The following is a 20741-nucleotide window of genomic DNA, read 5'->3' on the forward strand; positions in this document are numbered from 1 at the left end:
AAGGCCAGGGCTCAAATGCTCACTCTGTCATATATGAGCTTGGTGACTCTGGACAAGGTCTCTTAGCTCACGGAGCCTCAGCTTCTGCATCTACTATTATGGATAATACCATCTAGCTGATGGCCGTCCTGAGGGCTAAATGACATCAAACACATCATCGGGCTGGCACATGATGGGGCAAGGAGGAATATGGCATATAACAGGGAAGATGAACACTGGCCAGTGACCAGGGGATGATTTAGGGTAACGTGCTTTCCCTTTTCCTTGGTGGTATGTGCATAAGAGCCCCAAACTCAACCTGTCCTCTTGTCTAGAAGGCATCCTGATGAGTCCTTTTCTCACACATCTCACTAGCAATGCACTGTCCTTCTCTGCATGGCAGGAGCTGACCTGGTGGAAGAGCTGTTTGCTTTTTATCTGCCTAAAGTGGATGTTTCATTAAGATGCAAAAGGAAAAATCTCAAGAATGTAGTCAAGGTCATTTGAACATTGGTGGAAGGAAGGGACTTGGTTGCCACTTGGATCAAATTTAACCATGTTATTTTTCTAGGCTTTTGAAGTTAAGCTAACAGTAAGGGTGGGAGCCTCTTCATATCTTAGCTAACATTTGAGTCCTTACAATGTGCCAGACACTGTACTGGTGCACATTATGTTCTAATTTATTTCTTAGAACAATGTTATTATGATGAATCCAATTCTTCAGGTCTTTAGAGAAGCTAAGCAACATTCCAAGTTCCTTGGAAGTGGAATGTGGCTGAGCCAAGATCCAAATGCTCTTCCCCACTGCACAATATTTCCTTGCTCTCTGGAAATTGTGCCTTGGTCTCTGGAATATGGGTGGACTTGGCCCATGTACAGGTTAGGGACATAGGTGAAACTAATATGGATGGAAATCCTGGAGGGTGACACTGAGTCTGGGGATTAAGTGGATGGTTTTGAGGAAATCAACCCTGAAAACTCTGTCATCTGCAGTGGCTCCTGATGGTAAGTCAAGATGTTCACTTTGGCACTGTGACTGTCGCATGTGGTGGCCTGATTTCCTCAGAGAGGGCTCCTCCTCCATGGGTCACTACCAAGGCGGGAACAGCTGGTGCTCCTCTGCTAACAGGGCTCTGCTTCCAAGACAGGGAATTGGAAGAGGAAGGCCCTGGGTTGGGGCTCTCAGGCCACCAGGGGACCAATGGGGACCCTATTTTTCAACCTCAGGTCCTTCTCTAATTGATCCATGTTTAAATACCATCTTAAATGTATCAGGCTTTATCTGCTCCTGCTTTATTTTTACAATTATACTCTGAGGTTCAATCTAAAGGACTCAATCTTCGAGATTAAAAAAAATGCAGAGACACAGCTCATCTCCAATGAAATAATTACAAACACTGAGCAATTACTCTTAGACTACTGGGCAACACCAGACCTGGAACAATGGGATGTTGGGAAAATCATACAGCATGTATGCCATTTTCTAGAGGAGTGCCAGGGCCAACAAAGAAAGATTGTTTTGGTCAGGTCAATAGTCACAAAACAGCAAGATGATTAAGTGTTGTGGCTAGCTACAATGAAAGTAGACGACATGGTTCTTTTCCTTGAAGTCTTTACCACCAAACGGGAAAGAGAAAACACATAAATGTATGCATCGAGAGCAAATACTATCTGACGTCTGCATGGCAAGATAACCAGATGCAATTTGTTTCTGGGAACCACTAAGTAAAATAATGACTTTCTCCTGCCAGAATCCAGACTCTTAATGATATGGATGCCCACAAATCTAAGATGATAGTTTTATCATGTACAACTGTTGAAAAAAAGGGAGGGGACAATGGTATAGCATAAAAAGGAAAATAACTTCAAGAGATTAAACATTCAGGTGCAATGAAACCCACAGGTATGAGAGTCAGGTGCACTGAGTAAAGCTGACCTCTCTGCTCACGGACTGGCTCCCCTTGCATTCCACAGCTAGCACTGGGATGCTATTTTTAATCCCCAGGCTCTAGACAGCTGAGTCTGGTTAGGATAAGATATCTGAGTATGGAGGCAGCAGCGAGGCGCCAAACGCCTGAAGCTCACACTACGAAACTTGCTTGTGCCCAAGCAGCTGGGCTGAGAAAGAACACAGGAGCTGCAGAGCTCCAGGACCCGGAATGGTCAAAATAGTCCTGGGCTTCAGGGTCAGGCAGGGGCCGGCTTCACAGCAAGCATCTTCCCTGTCTTTGAGCTTAGCCAGCGTCCAGTGCCAAGAGCTATTTTAAGTGCACTCTTAGAGCAGCTTCTATCCTCACACCCACACTGAGGTCCAGGACGGAGAGGAAAGAAAGAGGGAAGGAGGAGGGAGGCTGATTGATTGACTGGGCTTTACTGATCCTTCCCTGACTTCCGTGGGTTCCCATTGTGCTTCTAAGAAAGCAGGATTCAGCGGGCGTCAGTGCCGTGGGCTATATTTATACCCATCCAGCTGCCCAGTTGCTGAGCTTTTCATAGTGACAAACAGCAGGGGAACAAGATGCCTTCCAGAGGGAGCATTTTCTCATGGCATTTATTCTAGATTTCCCTGGGATGATGGCAACATCCATATCTTTTTTGATGGAGGGAAAAAAGAAAAAGGGAAAAGAAAAATCTGCCCCCACTCTCCCATTGGTGAGCACAGTACAGTCCTCTGGTGCAGTGCAAAGGAGTGATTTGTTCCAGGCACAAAAGGAGATGCCACCTTCCTGCCTGGGCAACCTGTGCCAGGCAGCCAGGTTTGTGCCCAGGGCAGTAGACGTAAGTCATATGGCGCTACACAAGGTCACTGGAGTGAAGGTGCCTACTCACCCGGGCCTTCTCTCTTGTCTCCTGAGAGGCAAAAGAGCACAAAGTGGGTGTTATAACAGAGGTGTCCTCCTGGCTTTGGAATCTGGTTTGGATTGAATACAGGCTGCCTCAGTGACCTTGAGTCATTTCTTTGAGTACTTTGAAGCTCACCCCTTCTAATTACCCCCCAAGAGGGTTTCTGCTGGTCTGGAATGAGACAGTATGTGAAAGGACAAGTAAGCCTGTGTTGGAGTCATTGGCTTATTTCTAAATAACCCACAGCCTCGTGTGCCCAGCACATACTGTAAGGGCCTCTGGCAAGCAGTAAGCAGAGTAGTTAAGTGAAGCCCCCAAACTTACTAGAGGAGTCCCACCAATTTCTGCCAAGTTAGCCCCTTGTGCCTCAGTTTCTCCAAACTCATAGACTTTCTCAAAAGGGTTGTGGTGAGGATTATACAAGGTAGCAGATGTAAAGTGTTTGGACAAGGTCTGGCATCCGTCAAGTGTTAGTTATTAGTGTTATTTTACCAAACAGAAGCAGTGTTATTATGCTCCATTGTTCCACACTAGCAGAGAGAATTTGAAGATCAATTTTCTAAAAATTATAGAGGAACATTCCTTACACTCAAGCATTCAAATTTTTATAATGAGAAAACATGACTCGATGTGAGTTTGCTTATTCTGCAAATGTGCATGTTGCTTCTCTTGCTCCTCCTCCCTCCACCCCCGACTGTGATTGCCATTAATTATTCTATAATTATATAATATAGAATTCTGATTCTATTAATCTAAATTATTCCTCCAAACACTGACTGTTGTAGTTAAACAAAGGGTGGCTATTAATTCTCAAATAAAATAACCATTTAGATCCTTCCGAGTCACTTACAGTGGAAATAAAGGGTAATGTCTTTTTATTTCCTCCCTCTTCTCTCCTTGAGCTCAGTCCCAAGTAAGGGTTGTTTTGTTTTACAGCAGATGAATGAAAACTGAACCCCATTAGCATATAAGACTGGAATCTAAACATAGTAATTGAAATGTAATCTGTCTCAGAATCTGCTGGTCCCCTTTGGGGGTGTGGATTTGGTCTGAAGTGAATGCCCCAGGGTGGAAGTTACCTGGGGCTCTGTTGGGTGGAGGTGTAGTGGCACTGACTTTTGGTTTTTTTGTTTGTTTGTTTTTTGTGGGACCCCCGCCGCCAGCCAGGGATCAAACTGGCTCTGCAGAGGCTGCTACCGGGCAGCCTCGCAACCCAGCGCTCAACCGCTGAGCCACCAGGGGAGGCCTGGCAGCTGACTTTTGAAGAGGTGTGAGCCTGTCCTTCTAAATCAATACAGTGCTGTAAGTCAAAGTTTACAACATGCAGATAATTTTACCCCAATAAAAAATAATTTACTAAAAGATAAATAAAAGTAAAGGTTTAGCTGACTCTGGCCAATACTTTCAAGAGCAGGATAAATGTACATCCATCTGCATGAACTTCCTCTGCTAATTCTTCTATTGGGTCAGTTATGATTTATAAAAGTGGCAAAACAGTATCAAGAAGGGGAATGAACAGCTGGTCAATGTTGAGTATAGGAGGGTGAGGCATAATGCCTTGAAATGCCTTGATTTCCAGCATCTATGCGTGTCTGCATTTACTGTGTATATTTACTCTGCGTGTGTGTGTGTGTGTGTGTGTGTGTGTGTGTGTGTATAAATAGCATACACTTATGTATCTATTTGGAGTGGATATACATCTTGCTTTGAGTCTCAGCTCTCAGGCATGGCTACTTGGCTTCATCTTGCTTCCTTCTTAAAGGACTGTCTACATAGCAATTTCCATCAGTGATGTGGCAAATGTCCCCACCCCAAGTGGTTCTCGAAATATCTCACTTATCTCTTCTCCAGAATACTGGCGCTGTATTTTGGAACCCGCCCCTGAATATTTTAAGTAGGTCTGAGGTGGAAGTGGAATCTCTTGACAAAGAGATTGGTCCAGTCAATCTCTTGCACAGCTGGGTTTGAGAACCATGAGCTCGCTTTAACACCTGGACAACACTGATGTGGACAGCATAGGCAATAGCAGTGACAGTGGCAACATGTTGTGTGCCTGTCATGGTTTTAGGGATTTTAGAAATATTAATAAGCTTATAATTAATTCACATATTTTTAATGAATCAAAGGGCATTGCTGTAAAAACAAAAACCTAACTAACTATCCAGATTCTTCCATACATTTCTTCTAACAAAGGAGATAGACTAGTTGTTTTCTACTACAGGGGACTGGAATGCAAAGATACAGCTACCTGTCCCTTAGATAAGAGTCTCACAGGAGTTCTACCCAGGTGACACTGTATGTGTCTAAAGGTAAAACATGTTATCACTGTTAATAATAACTTCAACTCACAAAGAATTTTCCTTCAGAGAAGCTCTACTTTAACATATACAAGAACACACATTTTAGACAATTTCCCTGTGGCAGAGAGATTGTCAACATTCATCAAAGTTTGAGGAAGTTAATTTTAAGTCTGCTCTCTTTCCCCAAACGCCTTTAAAATAACAGCAAAGAGATTTTTAAGAAGGCACAAGGACAACACCACCAGGAGAGATGATAAGAACAAGAAGGAAGGAGAGGGGGAGCAGGAGGGGAATGAAGAAAAACAAACCAGAAATGTGAAAGCAGATGAACTAGTGATAATTTACTTAGCAAAACCAAGAAAGTAGAATTCTAAACTCGAATGAAGGAAAGCTGTGAAGTAACTAGATTTACAGTGAAGAACCTCTAAAAAGACTTGGAAATTGGTGGCACTAGTTACATCTGAAAATCTGAAAAGTTAAGTCACCGTTCCTTCTGTCCCGCCAACACCTTCCCCACTCTGGGTAAAAGATGTTTATGATCTGGCGATAGTAAAACACAGTGACCCACCAAAATATCATAACGAGGTGGAATTCGTTGAAAGGTTATATATGGAAGATTAAAAGAATGTATCTATGTAGACCACTCAGCCCCCCAACCCTACCCCATACTCCCAGGCAGATGGCAGCCAGACCAATAACTTCTAGAATGGGTACTTGGAAGAGTCATTCATCTCTGGGAAGTCCAAGTAACCAAGGACAAAAGACCTGAAGTTATTCACACCAAAGGGATCTCAAGGAAATAGCTCTGTGGGCAAGACCTACTCAGGCAGGTAGAATCCCACCCACTGCTGTAATGCTCCACCCTCTGTTGTTGTGCTCCAACCCACTCACTGTTGTAGTGCTCTGTCGAGCAGACGAGCAAAGATCAGCACAGAAAAGGCAGAGAGCGAAAGAAGCCAACAAAACCACAAGGAAATGTCAACTGAAGAAAACAAAGATAATGCTGGGAAAAGAAATTATTCTTATCTTTAGATAAATGAAACAACATACTGTGACTGTGAAACAAGAACAAGAAGTTATAATGAGGAACAAGTCGAGAACAGAGAGGAGACATGTATATTATACGTAAGATGCCAGGAATAAAAACTCAATAGAAATACTGAAAATAAAGCTGAAGAACCTCCCAAAGAGAAGCTCAAAATACAAGCAGGTGCAGTATCAAGGAGAAGAAAAGCATGGGACCAATACCCTAATGATGGAAATTCTAGGGAAAGAACTGCGAAAATGGGAGGAGATTTCCCAGAACTCAAACAAGGGAATGTCCAGGTTGAAATGGCATGAATGGTTAACCCAGACCCATATCAAGTGACATTTTAGAACCTGGAGGGAAAAAGTGTTCCCAGAGGACAAACAGGCAAACAAAAACTATTGTACACAAAGGATTAGAAATCAGGACATTTGCCTTAACAGCAGCCCAAAAGATAATACCAGAGAGTGATGACTTCAGAAATTCCGTCTACAATTGTAAACTCAAATGATCAAATCCTTCCATCAGGTAGAGGAAGAGAAAAGGGTATGTTTAGATATGCAATGTCTAAAAAAATTACTGCCCCCAGTCATACACATCCTTTCACTCCCAACCCAGGGAATACACTAAAATGGGGAAAAGCATGGAATTCAGGAACTAGAATGAAACTCAAAGGAGAGGTAAAGGGAAAGGCCTGGATGGCAGCTGGACACCAACTAAAGCCAAGAGTGGAGCAGGCAGGGCGGCAGGGGTGGGGGAGGGGGGCTGGGCAACCCTGTTTCAGGGTCTGTAGCACCTACTGCACATGAAGGGCCAGGAGGACGGTGAGGCAGGGAGCCTTTTACAAAATTCTAAAGCAGTGAGTATATAGCAGAAATGCCATACTTAACTAATTCTAGGGAAAACAAAAAGTTACAGGAAAGGGAAAGCAATCGTACTAGAAAACATGACTCATTTATATAATCAAGGTATCTAAACACTAAACAGTGATCTAACCAAAATGATATTTCAGGAGGCTTCCCTGATAGGGTAGGGGTGCGGATCAGAGCACAAGCTATCATCTTCCATAATGAGATAACAGGAAATAAATAATATCCACAATTTAAAAAGTAGTAGTGGGCCTCCCTGGTGGCGCAAGGGGTTAAGCACAGCACTGTGAAGCTATCTGCAGCCTCTTCAGATCCCAGGCCAGCCAGGGAGCTATCCACCTGGTGCAGCAGACCTCTCTTGTCTCGCCCACTGCTCCCCTCAGCAGTGTATTTCAGTGGATCTGCCTGTTCTGTTCCTCACTCTGTCTTGATGATCCTCTCACCTTCCCCCTGCCCCCCTGGCCTGTACCCTAGTTCTTGTATGCATAAATAAATAAATCTTAAAAAAAAAAGTAGTAGTAACATAAGTGTGGGATTTGAGATTTGGAACTAAGTGGTTGGAAGGTTTGAAAGTGGTGGCCTTTAGTGAGCAGGGCCAGGGGTGTGGAAGGTCTAGAAATGACCTTGTGAAATGGCCAGCTGCTTTACACTCTATGTAACAGTATCGATAACCATAAAGGCCAAATAAAGTTATCAGAGCAGAAATGATGGCCCAGGAGACAGCACCAATGAACAAGTGCGCTGGATGCTAAGTTTCCTCACTGTCCTCTCCCTTAAGAGCTCACGATTTCACTATACTACAGAGACCACATTTTGCAATTTTTTAAAATGATAGAATTGTTGGGTTTGGTTAAAAACCATGGAGGGGGCAAGATCTTGTTTGTGGGTAAAATGTTATTATGATTTTTAGTCGCATTAAAGTCTCATGAGTTCAATATTAAAAAAAATACATTTAAAAAATTTTAAGACTAATATTATATGAGCACAGCGCCGAGATGGATTCTATCATTGGGGTCCCTAATCTTGTGGAAACGATTTCAAATGAACTGCCTGGAGACCAAGAAACACTTTATTCTTGGTCAACCTTAATCTCTTAATGGGTATTTGTTGAAGGGATTCCTGCTGTGTTTCAGGGGAAAGCATGATGAATGAGGGCTGGACTCTTTGTCGATGTTTTCTCATTGTGGTTTTCTTCAGCAATTAATGTTCCACACCAGGGTGTTGGTCTGAAAGAAATCGACTCAAGAATGAAAGCGGAGATTTCTCACTGAGTCCTTTAAAGGAAGCATTTTCCCCTTTTTTCTCCATTTTTATTTATGTATTTTTACATTGTTGTTCATTTTTGTACAGTGTTTGATTTCTCCTCTCAGGGGTTGTCCCCATAAAATTACCACTACCAAGACACCCGTGAGCCATCACCATAAACTCTTTATTTCAGCTTGAATTCGATGATGGAGTGGACACAACTTGGAAAACTCATATTGGAAAAATGGCTGCTGAATCTATATAAGAGTTCTGGCTTTTATTCTAAGCAGCAAGTTGGATACTGCAGGTAAATATATGGTTGTTTTTGGTAATGGAAAATGAACCAGCTCAATCCTGACTCAGCTGCCAACTCACTATGGGACCTTGAACAGGTGCCCTAACCTCTCTGATCTCACTTTGCTCATTTGCAAGATGAAGAAGCAAGCAGTCCCAACCTTTTCATCTCTGAGACATCTCTCTGTACAGACCAACACTTCCAATAGAAATACAAAGGAAGCCACATAATGTAATTGGAACCATGTTAGTCGCCAGAGCAAAGAAAGAGTTGACATTACTTTTTTTTTTTTTTGGTGGGACCCTCGGCGGTGGCCAGGGAACAAACCAGCGCTGCAGAGGCTGCGGGCCACCTCGCAGCCCAGCGCTCAACCGCTGCGCCACCAGGGGAGGCCCAAGTTGACGTTACTTTTAATAAAATATTTTATTTAACATATATCTAAATATTATTTATTTATTTTTTCATAGAGGCATGTTTTTATTTATTTATTTGTTTGTTTGTTTTGTTTATACAAGCACTGGGTACAGTCAGAAGCACAGGAGGGTGAGAGAATTCACCAGAGCCAGAGCGGGGAGCAGAACAGGCAGAAGGACCGAAGTACACTGCTGAGGGGAGCAGCGGGCGGCAGGAGATCTGCGCGCCATGTGGGATCCTCCTCCGGTGGCCGGGGAGCAGCCGGGGATCGAACTGGCGCCGCAGAGGCCGCGCGGGCAGCTTCGCAACCCAGCGCTCAACCGCTGCGCCACTGGGGAGGCCCTCTAAATATTATTTAAACATGTGGTCAATATCAAAATTATTATTGGCGATTTCTGTATACCATTGTTTTTAAAATCTGATGTGTATTTTACATTTTAGCCACCCTCACTAAGGAGCAGCCATGTTGAGTGCTCAAAAGCTGTTGGTGGCTAGTGGCTTACAAGCTGAACACCACAGCTGCTGATACTTTGTTTCTGAAGGATTTTTGCCTATCTGAGAGCAGGTACTAAAATAATGGGGTTATTTTCGTATTTATAACTCTAGCCCAAAGCAGAGTAACCTCACTCTCCCCTGGTTTGATTAACCTTACAATACTGTCGCCTCGAATGCAGAATTACCATGGGGTGTTTCCAACACTAAATTTGGCTGATGGAACCAGCCCCACTGCTCTGCATATTTTTAGGGACTTGGGGGCCATAACTGGGCTTGACAATACCTCCAGGGTTCTATTATTTGGTGAGCTCAGCATCTGACCACTGGCAACAGTATCACTTATGCAGCATCAATGATCAGTGACGTCAATACTCAGGGCTGTAAGTGAGGAGTGGGTCTTCTGCCCTGGGAGAGCCGAAAAAGGGATTGGCATCTGCTCTGCCATAGGAGCCATTTTTCTCTGTAGTCAGAGAGCTCCTGTTAACTTTCATTAACTCTGAATGCTTCAAAAAAGAGACACAGCCAAGGACCTATGCAAATAATGGCTGTACATTCATGGCGGAAGTCTATGGAAATCATCTGGCTCAACATTCTCTGTGCCTCCCTCTTCTCCAAGTGACTTGCCCAGGGTCACGCCTCTGTTTAGGGAGAGATCTACTGTCCTGACTCTTGGTGAGATGTCCTTGTCACTGAAAGTACGCCTTGCACACATTAAAAACAAAATGATTGTAAAGTCTTTCCCTTAGAAATGAGGGTTCTCAAAAGGCATCATGGTTGTACAACCAAAAACAACAGAGACCCTATTTTTGGTCCACGTGAGACCGTAAGGTCTAAATCTAGGAAGTCTTTGTTTTTATTCTGGACGTATGTCAACTACAAGTGCTATTTTTCAGTCATAACAAATGACAAGTTCTAAATAGCAGAAGAAGTAATATGCATGCACATGTATCTCCACTTAGGGAAAACAGATTAGGTTGTACTTAATTGATACCAATTTCATAGCAGATAAAATATTGCAAAACATGGCATTCAGGCATGAAAAATGTAAAAGTAAAGACTTGGTAAGAATGGATCACAAACAATGACATCACGCCACCCTCCCCAAAGGGAGTCATATCCCAGCGTAATATCCTGAGGATATTAGAAATGCAGGTATATTAAAAAAAAACAAGAACCCTAGTGCATCCTCTGCATCCCTAAAACAGCTTCCATCTTGCGCCTCCATATCCTCCTCCCTCCCGGAGATGGGGTCAGTTTTTGTAGCCAATGGCTGCGTTATGCAATCAAACCTGCTAAAACAAGTGCCAGAATTAGATGCCAAGCACAGAAGGCATGCTATTGGCAGCATCCTTCATCTGGTTCTCAAGTTGCCAGCTAACTCCAATGTCCAGAGTTACTCAAGAGTTTAAGCTAGAGGATTCTGAAGAGCGTGAGCAACGTGACTAAAAAAAGATGCAGAGACTGACACCAACTGCACACAAGGCTGCCTGCCGCCCCCGGCACCCAGAGGGACTTCAAGGGTTAGTGACACACTTCAGAGGAAGACACCTGAGGCGTCACATCTCTGCCACAGGGGAGATACGGTGAGGAAAAACTACCATCACAGCCATTTTCTCACTAACACTAAAGGTGGAGCTGGTGTTGGTGATAATGAGCACAGAAGAACTTCCTTCCCTAATTCATTCAGCAAATATTTATCAAGCACCTCCTCTGTGGAGGCATTTTTCTAGGCGTTAGGTACACAGCAATGAACAAAACAGAAATCCTTGTTCTTTCATGTTTACCTTCGTCAGGGGAAAAAAGGTAATGAATAAATAAGTAAAATGTAAATGATGGCAAATAGTGGTAAGTGTGAACAATGTTGTAGGTACGAAAGGTGGGTGGAAAACAACGTAATGGAAAAGGTTAGCTTGTGAGGGCCAGTCTGTGACATGAAAGCAGGTATCAGAAGGTGGGGGCGGGAGGGCATGTGAATGCAAATATCCGGGGGAAGAGCATCCCAGACAGAACAGAAAGTGCAAAGGCCCTGAGGTAGGAACGTGCTTGGTCCAACCTACCACCATGTCTTATCAGACTTACTATAACTGGCTCCTAACAGGTTTTTCTGCTTTCACCTCCCTCCTCCCTCTTCTCTCCACAGCAACTAGAATGATCCTTCAAAAATCAGAGTCAGACTGTCAGTCCTCTGGGTACAATTCTCACTGGCAAGGTGAAAGCCAAACTCCACAAGAGCCCAGACAGAGCTTCCTCCCAAATCCTCCTGTTCCCACCCCTCCTTCCAAACCCAGCTGTCCTTCGCCTGCCCCTCAGCACTTCAGACCCACTAGCCTCCTCGTTGCTCCTTTGAATACACCAAACATGTTACATCTCCAAGGCCTCCACTGCTCTCTGTGCGCAGAACACTTTTCATCCAGAGTCACAGGGCTCCCTTCCTCACTTCTGTTTGGTTTGCCGTGGGCCCTCAATGGCATGGCCCATATCTGGGCTCACAGCCAGGACTCATTTTTACTCCAAGAGGGAGGCCCTCTATCTCCTCTCTCCCCACCACACCATGGTGTTCAACAACACAGAGAGAACTGCACAGAGGCTTGTAGCCTTAGGGACCCCACCATCTCCCACTGGAGGCAAGGCAGAGACCTCAACTAGCCGCACAACTTCCCCGGGGGGCTCAGCTGGCACTCTTCATCTCTTTCACTGCCAACTCCTCCATCTATGACATCACAGGAAAAAAATGGAATTTTGGAGGGGATTCCCACCAGTTATTCAACCTGCCCTCATATAAACAATTATCCTATATTTATATTTGTCTTTCTTATAGCATGAGTGGAATGAATCCATCCTCCTATTGAAAACTAAAGAATTCCTCCATTTTTTTTTGCATCTTGTTTTTTACCTCCTTCCTGCAAAACCTACTTCCATAAGTCACCCCTTATTTCTCCTACATTTCCAGGGCTCAACAGCAATTCTTCTTGGTTAAGCATCTTCCATTAAACAAACAAGATGCATAAAAGCTTCCCTCTCCCCACCATAGCCCTCCAGCTCCTGCCTTCTCTCTCCATCTCTGTTCCAATCCAAGTCAGTCAAAGAGACCAATAATCACTTTCTTCCACATTTCAACACACAGGAACCAGGTTTCTACCAACCTCTCCTACCTCAAAAATTGTTTCACTTTACTTCTTCTGAAAGCCAAGGACATCCTTAGTCCTCATTTCACCTGACTTCTCTGCAGCTTTTGGTTTTGAGGGAATTACATTTCCTGTCCTGCGATTCTCTCTGGCCTCTAATTTTCCTCCTCTCTTTGGCTGCTCCATTATAGATTCTTCCTTCTCATCTTCCCACCCTAGATAATAGACACTACATCTTTTCTCCTTCTATCCCTCACCCGCCCCATCTGATCCATCACTAAACCTAGCCTGTTCAACCTACTTAATATCACTTGAACATTTCCCTTCCCATTCACTGCACCCCTGCTGATGTTGCCTTCATTTGGACTTGTATTTTTTACTCACCTGGATCAATGCACCAGTTTTGTTTTTTTTTTCCCTCAATCTCTTACCACTCTGTGTTGCTACCTACAAAAGCTTTTAAGCATAAGTCTGATCAAAGTGTTCCCCTATTTTAAATTCCCTGAATAGCACCCTACAACTTTAAAGGTAAAAATCAAAACTCCTTAGCATAGACTTTCAAAATTTAGCTCTACTTCCCTCTCCAGTCCAATCTGTAGTTACTGTTTTGCTTATATGTGTACCTCCCAAGTATCTTACACATGAAAATAAGTACATTTCTTACACCAACACACCTAAGATTATCTTATAATTTTATACACATTCAAACCAAGGGCATATACTTTTGAAGTCATAGTTATCAGTTATTTGTGAGAATTCCTAAGTAGATACTTAGAGAGAAATAGCACATGACCAAGGGAAGCTGACCTCTTCTAATCTGGTCACCATAAACTTCTACAGAATGGATAGATTTCAAGCATTTCCTCGTGATCTCCAAATACCCATCTTTCCATTATATTATCAAACGTCCCACGGAGTACATTTTAAAATAAAATATAAAATGTAAAATTCCATGATCATTTGTTCCAGGGAAAACACACAAATATACACATGAACATACTGTTATGAATAAAACCCTCAGATTTCAAAATGTTTTGAGTGCCTTGCCAGGTCAAAAACTCCTCTCAGACAAAACTATGGTTCTTCTTGATCTCTCCTGAAAGCAGTATGAGTCTATAAATTGATTAACCATCTACTTATTACCTCCTAAGAAAATCTCTTGTCTATGTCTGTCCCTCAGGTCTAGGTTCACCAGGAGCAGATTAAGAAAGTGAGAGAGGGGACTTGGTAAAGATTTTTCAGGTGAGCCAAAGAGTGCATCTTGATTTCAGTAAATAATCTGACAGTTTCATGCTATCTTATGGGTTGAATTGAAATGGCGTACCATTGTGCTTTTTTTCTAAAATGATGCTGTGTTATTTATGGCATAAGTAGGATATGGCATATAAAAAGAGGTTTATAAGCTATAAAGCATTACATAGCCACTGCCTACTTGTTGATTATAAAGATGTGTCTAAATATGTCTAACTGGAAGATAATTTCTAGTCATATGCCATAGGGGTTCTTCACTGATTCTGTTCTGCTCAATCTTTTTTCTTTCTGAATAATTAACGCAAAGACATACTGGGAATTCTCACTTAACTTGGGTGATGTAAAGTAGAAAAGATTCCAGAGAGAGAGGACAGAGAATCAAAATGACCTCAGCCAATTGAAATGAAATTTAACAGGATTAAATGGAAAGGCCTATATTTAAGTTTAAAAAAAGAAAAGACCCACAAAAGCACAAAGGAGGATAACTCTGGTTTTGGCTGCAGTCCATAGTAAAAATCATGAACGTAAGTAAAACCCAGATACTAATGTGCTAATGCAAACTTATGTCATGGCAATAAAATAATCATCTATTCATCTGACAAAAAAAACAGTTTACACCTATTGGAAGAAAAATACCGATACAGAAATTTGCCTTAGCCCAGTTGGTATGAAAATTGTATTTTCACACAAACATTAAAAAAATTGGAAAAGAGTGACAGAACAGAGCTGAGGAAGAAGACCAGAATGTGAACAACCTGGGAGGATTCATCCCCAATGAGAAGAGGTTTACCCTGAAAGAGAGTGGACTGATGGGACAAGATAGCTATCGTTGAGGGCATGACTAATCACAATGAGGGTGGCTAACAGCTGTGAAGGCCAAGCACAGGGTAAAGTGCCCTCTATTACATTTTAATCCCTGCAAAGCAGGATTACTTTTCTCATTTTACCAATGAGGAAACAGCATTTCAAAAAAGGTTACATAACTTGCCTAAAATTCACCCAGCTTATGGGTAAATGGCAAAGGTGGGAATGACATCTGATTTCAAACTTCTGTCTGTCTGTAGAACAAATGTGGAATGAACATGTCCCGTTTGGTTCCACATGATGAAATTAGAATCAAAGAGCAAAGTAACAGGGAGGTGAGCTTAAGAAAAGCCTTATCACATCTAGAACTCTCCAGGAATGGGGAAGCAAAGGGGCAGAGACCTACTTCTCACTGAACATATTCAAGCACCAGTAGGCCATTCTGCTACCTGACAAGCAACAGACACATCCATAACTTGGGTCACAGTTGAAGTTTCATCTCTGAGGTCCTGAGCAGCAGTTAGGTACATTGACATGCAGCAGAAATTATTACAAGCAATTTTCTAGAAAGTAAATCAATGCTTCCAAGGAGTTGAATACTATACATGTTACAAAATCAGGTCCATCTTTTCCTTCAAGAGGGGCTTTGTCATTGTTTCATGGTTTAGGCAAGGTTCTTAGCAGGCTAACCGAAATCTGGAAACAAAAATTTATTGAGATTTGCATAATTTGCTAAAGCCTCCTAAAATGAAGTGGGGCAAAGGCGACAATCCATTGCTGTTGTATGGCTGTTCCGGTGAACACAAAGGTGGGCCTGTTTACATTTGCTGTGAATAAAGCCCCCACAGGATATAACATAATCTCCCCAATAGCTTACAGTCCTATGATAGACTTCTATATTTTTGTCTGCTCAGCATCCACACACCTCTTCTCTATGGGAAATCCCCCAAACCAGGTCCCTGCTACTGGGCTTCCTTACTGGTTACCAGAACCATAACCTGGGTCAGAGCTGCACCTGTCCTGGTCTTTGAAACTTAAGGGAGTGACTGACTCCCCAGGATGGTGGAATATTATTTATGACAGTGATGTGAGCCTCATGAATTCACATGCTGCTGGCAGCTGGACCACGGTGGCATCTGACGAGGACATTCCCTGTGGTGTAATCATGGCCCAGCTCTTGCCTGCTGAGCCTGCCTTGGATCCTGCTACTTTACAAATTTTTTTAATGACTCAGTGAGCTACCTAACCCTTTTCAATAAACACTTTCTCTGATTAAGTTATACACAACTTTTTTTTTTTTTTTTTGGCAAGTAAGAACTGTACACTCTAGAAGTTTTATATCACAGAATGAGTTTGGGTGAATTCTTAGCTTGTCTCGTGGAACAAAAAAGGACCCAGGCTACTGAACACACAGCTACTCTAATGTAAATCCTAAAATGTAAATCCTCTACCCTAAATTCTAAAAAGCTGGCATCCAGAAAGAAAAAGAAAAATACCGGATGGTCTCACTCATAGCAGGACTCCAGAAAACTTAAATAAGAGACCAGGAAAATGAATAACTATAAGAAAGTGAAAATCAAAATCAACAAAAAACTATGAACCAGAGACACTCTATGGGGAGTAGGGGGAGGGGAGGAATTGGGGTCAAAATAAGGGGGTTGCAATCGTATGGGGAATATAAAAATAAAATTTATTTAAAAAAAATAAAAAGTTGGCATCCCAGTAACACAGATAATCTCAGCTTTGAAAAATAATCAGCTCATAAGCAATGTTACCACAATAAAAAAAGAATACAATTTAAAAAAGAATGTAACATTTTGAAATCAGCTCTATCTACCAAATTAGAGATGACAATCATATTTCCAATCAGCTACAATGTGACAGATGAGGACTCAGTCAGGTTCATTCATTCAGCACATTATTTATCAAAAGCCTTCTCTGTTCCAGGAGGAGAGAAAAGAAATGATTCCTAATTAGCCCTTTTGTTTTTTTGGCATCCACTTAATGAAAAGTGAAGAAGGTTAAAGGGAGATCATCTGTGATGTTACAAACGTAGAATAAAGTCTCATGGACAAAACCTTTTTAAAGTCAGATCATTTATTTGATATTGTATAAAACTTTATTTCAGGCAGACTTTATCACTGAATTACCCAGCACACTATGCAAACACAAAGGGAATAATCGGTGACTTCTTAGCAATCATTTTTTACTTCCTACCACCATGAAGGATTCCCATAGTATACTGAACTATAACTGTGGGAACTGCAATAATTGCCATTTTTTGAGTAAAAACCTGTCTATGTAGAAAATCTTAGAAATAGACCATTCTAAAGATCCAGGTATCCTCGTAAGCACCAAAGGTTATTTCAGTGGTTATTTTAACAGCTCTGGGGACACTTTTGAACATGCTATTATATATTTTCCTCTGGCAGAAAAGAGATAAACAGGGAGCCAAATGGCTGCATCACTTGCACTATGTCATTTCCATCCTGGAAATGTCTGATTGCCTAGGTAGAAAAGTAAGTGGGCCTTGGCTTTGGCCTGGAAGCTATATTTAGCACCTACTCCTTTTTTTAAGAAATCCTTTCCTGATGTAAATGACCATGCAGACGGGCCTTCAACTATAGTCTCAGATCAGAAACAAGCACATCACAGGAAAAGTCAAAGGACTTCCAGCTTTAAGACAATGAATGATTCAACAATTTTTCTCTAGAGTTCTGTGGACGGGTTGTGCTAGTTTTTGGTCCAAATATATTCGCTGTGCTGAGCCTCCAGGAGCCATAAAAAAGGGTAAGCTGTAAGACAGGGGATGATTTCACTGATGATGGAAGGTTAAGTTTTAAAGGAGGACTTATAGGGAAGCACACACACAACAACATGGAGATGTTTGTGCCTGTGTACCTGGTCGAAACTCAAATCTACGCCATGTTACACAAAGTACAGAATCCATTTCTGAACTATTCAGGGCCCAGGTTTAGGAAAGACAAAAGCCACACTGATAGCTACTTCCAACAGAAATCTGGTTTTGGTTGTATGGGAAATAAAACCACCACTAGCCCAAACCTGACAGTTCGGCAATGTTCAAGAAACTTCATCAAGGAGACGGCACCAGGTCGATACTACTCATTTTATCAGTTTTGTAAAAGAATCAGGTGTTTGAGCCTATAAGATTTTTTTTTTTACCTGCAATCACCCACAAACAGGACTCTGACCTCAAAGAAAGGACTTGGCTTTCAGACCATGAAATTCAAGCCCAGTGTACTCAACGGGGCAGTTTAATGGTGTTTGAAAGAATAGTGATCTTCAGAAAGGAAAAAAAGGTTTTTTGGTCTTTCAGAGGAGTTATTTTTCTCTTCTTCCAACCCAATGTTCAACAGATCAAGGCAGAGTTCAGAGTGATTTGCATCCTGAAGGAACAGACCGTAAATGCACCTGTGGGCTTCACCCCAGGCCTCGGTCTGGGTCTGTTGAATTCGGCGCATATGGGTATGTGACATTGGGATGATTCCTCCCCCGCCAAATCTAAGAGAAGAAAGCACCTGCCAGGAGCTTATAAGTACTAACCAGGGCTCATTTCCTGGATAAAAGGCTCCTTCTGGGCAAATCTCTCTTCAGTGTCTTCCAAAAGACAAGATCATAGTAAAGGCAGATGTATGCCAGGCGTGGCTGCCTGGACCAGGGCTGCCCAGGACAATGACAGCATTAACAGAACACTGCCAAGGCCAGAGGCTAGCAGGCGCTTCATAAGTAGTAACTCACATAACCTCACAACAACTATAATAATCAGCATTGTGATCCCCTTTCAGGGATGAAGAAAACGAGATTCTCAGACATCCAGATCTGCAAGGCTCCAGAGTTGATGCATTTTCTATTTCGGACATAGCTCGATCTAAAAACAGGAGTTCCCATCCACTGAGATGAGATTCACCTATTCAATCCGTAACAACCATGACTGGTGAGCTGAGCCCTATGCTGTGTCCTAGGGGATGCAATGGGGATCAAGGTGGCAGTTTGCAATTCTGCAGTGAGGACAGACTGGGCACCCATGTTGTAGGAAGGGAAGCTGGGAGCATGTGGAAGCCCATGAGGTTGCTGGGGAGTCCCAGGGAAGTGCAGGGTGAGAAGTGACTTAAAAGCGGAGGTCTAAAGAACTGGAGGTACAGCAGACACCTGAACACCATGGGTTTGAAATGCATGGATCCGCTGATTGGCAGGTCTTTTCATAAATATACTGTTGACCCTTGAACCCCAAGCAGTTAAAAATGGTTTCTCTGCCTTATGATTTTCTTAATATTTTCTCTAGCTTACTTTATTTGTAAGAATACAGTATGTAAATACTTCTAACATACAAGGTGTGTGCTCATGGACTGTTTATGTTATTGGGAAGGCTTCCAGCAGGCTGTTAGTAGCTAAGTTTTGGGGGGAAACAAAGGTTTTATGAGGATTTTCTACTACTGGGGAATGGGCACCCCTAGTCCCTGTCTAGGCTCAGCTGTCAATTGATCTTATCTTGCTAAATTAGAAGTATGTGTTAGAGGAGGGAGAAGGGCTGAATATAGAGAGAAGAGCTTTACGGCCAGTGGAAGACAGAGACTATGAACTGTATAGGAAATTGAAAAGGGTCAGGAGGGCTGGAGAACAGAAAGCAAAGAGGGGAGTGGATGACATGGTGTCACAGCGGCAAACAAACCGCAGAGTCTGGGATTTCCACTACATGTATCCAACAGACTGTGGGGAGCTGCTGGGGCAGGGTGAGAGAGGTTGAGATGGAGCTGGGGGCGGGGAACAACAAAAATAGACACCCAGATTTTTACTTTAGCACAATTCATCTAAGTGCGAAGTGACCAGTGGGGACAAAAGTTATCAGTATTTCATAGGACCCTATGAACAAAAATAATCTTAGATAATGCTAGAACAAAATACAGTAAAGAAAGGGGAAAAGAATCAATCTATTATTCTTTCATCTAGGGGCAACCCACAATAATGATTTTCCTGCATTTTCTTCTAGCCTATTTTTGCGAAATTTTTCATCGGGATTATTTCAAGGAGAGAATTTGTATCCCATCTTCTCAATTAAACTGAACCAGGATTTCAAAAATATCCTTTTAAACTGCCTTATAGTATTCCAGCAAAAAAAAAAAAAAACTGACCTACCCTAATTTACTGAATTAAGTCTGTGTTATTGGTTCCCATGGCCCTGCAGCTTAAATCTTTGTGGGCCTCTGAGATGGTTTCCTAGTAATGGATCTTTAGAAAAGGAATTACTGAGCCAGTGAGTGAAACTATTTTAAGCATCTTTATCCATATTGCAAAGTATTTGTATAACAATTCTGCTCACTGAATTCTATTTTGTTTTCAGGTTGCTGCTGGTGCTTCTTCATTCCACTTACATAGGTACCACCTCTTACGTAAGCTGCTGAAATCTGGGGTGACCAGCTATGTTGCATGCAGATAAATGTATCCATCTCCCCACAACTTTATCTGAACTGAGAATGAATATCAAAAAAATTAAAATGCCAGTTAAAAAACCCCCAAACTGGTAGTTTATTATTTTTAGCACATATAGATATTTAGTCCTTGGTGAGTTATTCAAATTGAATACTTAATCTAGGTAGCAGCTGGGACCCCATGTTGGGATTTTTCAACACTGCTATAGAGTGAGGGCTTTGTCCCCGCACGCCTGTCTTTACCTCAATGCAGATTCACTTTCATGTAAGAAATCCATTTCCTGTTTACTCTTATCTCTACTTCTAAACAATAACTTCATCCGAAAGTAAATCCTACTCCAGTGAGAAATAAATCAGTATACCCTTTAGGGAAGACCCTTGCATTGTAAATATTTACTACGACTAATTCCTAGTACTTTGATGATAAACCAGCAAAGTTAACTTGATTGCTAGGATCTTCAGTGATCTTTATGACAAAGAATGATCTTCTATCAAAACAAAAAGGAAGGAAATCAATTTCCATCCTCCCAAAACTTCCTGGCTCTTGCCACAGCACTGACAGCCACCAGGTTGAGCCTCAACAATTCTCTCACCGGTAAACAGGTCTGCAAGCCCAGTGTTGGTGATAATGGTCCCTCTCAACATC

General features: G+C 42.2%; 1 protein-coding gene and 1 long non-coding RNA gene across 6 annotated transcripts in view; one reads left to right on the forward strand and one right to left on the reverse strand.

Moving 5' to 3' along the window:
* The window catches only part of ETV6 (ETS variant transcription factor 6), a 232492-nt gene that overhangs the window by 92231 nt on the left and 119520 nt on the right, over window positions 1–20741 (reverse strand). The window lies entirely within an intron of this gene.
* LOC119247708 (uncharacterized) lies at window positions 759–20172 on the forward strand. Of its 3 annotated transcripts, none has more exons than XR_005125811.2 (4): window positions 759–984; window positions 13774–13835; window positions 18455–18603; window positions 20008–20172. It is a non-coding gene; the product is annotated as an uncharacterized LOC119247708 (long non-coding RNA). The 3 variants fall into 3 exon arrangements; XR_005125812.2 differs by lacking the exon at window positions 759–984 and adding an exon at window positions 3966–4125; XR_005125813.2 differs by lacking the exon at window positions 759–984 and adding an exon at window positions 8528–8571.

This window comes from Talpa occidentalis, unplaced genomic scaffold (genome assembly GCF_014898055.3).
Source record: "Talpa occidentalis isolate TD23 unplaced genomic scaffold, MPIMG_talOcc4v2.1 talOcc4.16, whole genome shotgun sequence".
Taxonomy (NCBI): domain Eukaryota; kingdom Metazoa; phylum Chordata; class Mammalia; order Eulipotyphla; family Talpidae; genus Talpa; species Talpa occidentalis.